This window comes from Sus scrofa, unplaced genomic scaffold (genome assembly GCF_000003025.6).
Source record: "Sus scrofa isolate TJ Tabasco breed Duroc unplaced genomic scaffold, Sscrofa11.1 Contig1537, whole genome shotgun sequence".
Taxonomy (NCBI): domain Eukaryota; kingdom Metazoa; phylum Chordata; class Mammalia; order Artiodactyla; family Suidae; genus Sus; species Sus scrofa.
In genome coordinates, this window is record NW_018084901.1 from 1,038,732 (window position 1) to 1,042,010 (window position 3,279).

Sequence of the window (3,279 nt, forward strand, 5' to 3'; positions counted from 1 at the left end):
AAGGCACGGCGTGGTTTCACACCCCAGCAGAGCGTGATCTGAGCAAGAGTGAGGACAAGACAGGGTGACCAGAGGGGCCCGTGTGGCATCGTGGCCGGAGCGAGCTTCACTGGGGGGTGGCGTCTGTCACAGACCTGGAGGTGGTGACAGGAGGACAGGACAGCTGTGCCCCACCCGGGAGCAGACTGTGTGGACAGTGGAAGAGGGAGGGTCCAGCCTGGCTGGATGCGGCTGAGCAGCCATGCGTGCAGGAGGACGAGGGCAGAGACGCAGGGACAGGGCCCGTGTCACCTTATTTCGACTGTGCGGTTTATCACAGGTGAAGTGGGGGCTGATGGGGATTTTTCTCACATGGTCCTGATGCTGGCGGTGGTCCAGCCATGACCCTAGCAGTCCCCTGTCATTTCTGTGAATAGCGACCTGCCTTGCAGTGCAAGCCCTGTGTCTTTGTTGAAGGGCTACCCGGATCGGTGAACACACGTTGTCCACTGGGGCCACAAGCTGGGAATTCGGGAACGTCACCTAACCCGCCAGTTACTAATGGACAGGGCGCATAAATACTCCAGCTCCCACACCGCTGAGCCAGGACATTCCCAGAGGGGGCTTCAGGCTGTTGCCCAGAGCGTCACCATGATAGTCTATCCAGAACTGTGATGTAGCTGCTCCATAATTCTTACTAAGATCAGTCCCGGCAATGTAGCCCGCTCAGCAATTCCCCTCCCCCTTGACCAGTTTCCTTCCTTGTGTCACTTCCCCGTCCCCCTCCTGGAGCCCCTGGTCCTCCCTGCATCCAACCCTCAACCCAGGCTCTGCTTGGGGAGGTGGCCGGGTGAGCCTGTGACCTGAGCATGAGCAGAATCCCTCCCATGGCTGCACTGAGGACAGACTGTGATGAGAGAGTGGGGCAGCTGGTCCAGGATGCTGTGGTTGTCCATCGGGGAAGAGGGTGGCATCGAGGTACCAGCCTGGAGACAGAGGTGGGAGGTGACAGGCAGGCTTACGGGGATGTGCTGACCAGCTGATGGACTCCGTGTGGTTGTGGATGCAGTTCCATTCCTCACTGTTCTTCCTTCTCACTCCCTCACCTTGTGTCTCCAGCTCTCCCCACACCCGGCACCTCGACCTGGCTCATGTACAGAATGGAATACTACTCAGCCATAAAAAATGAGTGAGCTAATGCCTTTTGCAGCAGGATGGGTGGCCATGGAGATGATCCTGCTACGTGAAATTAGACGAAGACAAATACATTATGACCTCACTTCTGTGTGGAATCTAAAATAGGGCAGAGCTTGTCTACAGAACAGAAACAGACTCACAGACACAGAGAACACACTTGTGGTTGCCAAGGGGGAGGGAGTGGGGTGGACAGAGAGTTTGGGGTTCGTAGATGCAAACCCTGACACTGAGAATGGATCAGCCATGAGGCTGTGCTGTGCAGCACAGGGAACCCTATCCAGTCTCTTGGGATAGACCAGGATGGAAGATAATGTAAGAAAAATATGTATATGTATGTATGACAGGGTTACCTTGCTGTGCAGCAGAAGTTGGCACAACATTGTAAGTCGACCGTACTTTAATAAAAAGAGAAACAGAACAGGGGGATTGAATGCGGCTCGAGGCTTTTGTGGAGCACCCTGCAGGTGTGTGGCTCGTGGCCAGGTGCCGCGGAGGCAGAATGAGGACTCCCCGCCGCAGGTGTGGTGGACACGTGGAGCAGGTCATCTGGATGCCGTGTAAAACTGCAGCGAGGCTGTCTGAGGGGGAGACAGCTTTGGGGCAAGAAGACTTGCTGGTCTTTCCTGAGTTGTGGGCTTTTTCACTGAAGTAGAGTTGATGGACAATATTGTGCCAATGTCAGGTGTGCATCAAAGTGATTCGGCCATACACATATTTATGTTCTTTTTCGGATTTTTTCCATCCTGGGCTATTATAGGGTACTGAGTAGAGTTCCCTGCGCTGTACAGTAGGCCCTCGTGGTTTATCTATTTTATGTACAGTCGTGTGTCCATGTTATTCCTAAACTCCTAATTTTTCTCTCTCCCCCTTGGCAACCAGAGTCTGTTCTCCATGTCTGTGAGTCTGTTTCTGTTTCGTAGAAAAGTTCACTTGTGCCACGGTTTAGATTCCACATACAAGGGTTACTTATCTATTTTATACGCAGTGCTGTGTGTCTGTTCATCGCAAAGAGCCAGTGTATCCCTCCCTTGCTTTCCCCTTTAGGAACCACAAGTCTCTTTTCTGTGGGTCTGTTTCCATTTTGTAAATAAGCTCATCTGTGTTATATTTTAAACTCTACCTGTGGGTGATATCATACAATATGTGTCTTTCTGTGTTTGACTTCATTTAGTAAGATAGCTCTAGGTCCGTCCATGTTGGCATTATTTTGTTCTTTTTTATGGCTAATAGTCCATTGGGTACTTGTACCACCTCTTTATCTGTTCATCTATCGATGGACATGTAGGTTGTTTCCAGGTCTTGGCTGTTGTGCATAGAGCTGCTATAAACATAAGGGTGCGTGGATCTTTTCAAACTGTAGTTTTCTCTGGATATACCCCCTGGAGGGGGATTTCTGGATCATAGGGCAGTTCTACTTTTAGGTTTTTAAAGAGCCTCCACACGTTCCTCCATCGTGGCTGCACCAATTTACATTCCCCCCAACAGTGCGGGAGGGTTCCCTTTTCTCCACACCCTCTCCAGCCTTTGTTACCTGTGGACTCAGTAACGATGGCCGTTCTGACTGGTGTGAGGCGGAACCTCACTGTAGGTTTGACCCGCATTTTTCTAATAATTACTAATGTCCAGCATCATTTCACGGGCCTGTTGACCGTCTTTTGTCGCTGGAGTAATGTCTTTCTCAGTCTTCTCATTTTCTGATTGGGTTATTTGGGTTTTTTAATATAAAGCTGTACGAGATGTTTGCATGTTTTGGAGATTAATCCCTTGCTGGTCGGTTTGTTTGCACATATTTTCTCCCACTTTGTAAGTTGTCTTTTCATTTAGTGTATGGCTTCCTTTGCTGTAAAAAATAACTTACAGGTTTGATTGGGTCCCATTTCTTTATTTTTGCTTTTATTTCTTTTGCCTTGGGAGACTGGCCTAAGAAAACTTGGCTACAATTTATGTCAGAATATGTTTTGCTTAGGTTCTCTTCTATGGCTTTATGGTGTCATGTCTTATATTTAAGGTTTTAAGCCGTCTTGAGTTTATTTTTGTGGTGTGAGGGGGTGTTCTGACTTCATTAATGTACCTGCTGAGTAGTGCTGTGGACTGTCCGTCTTT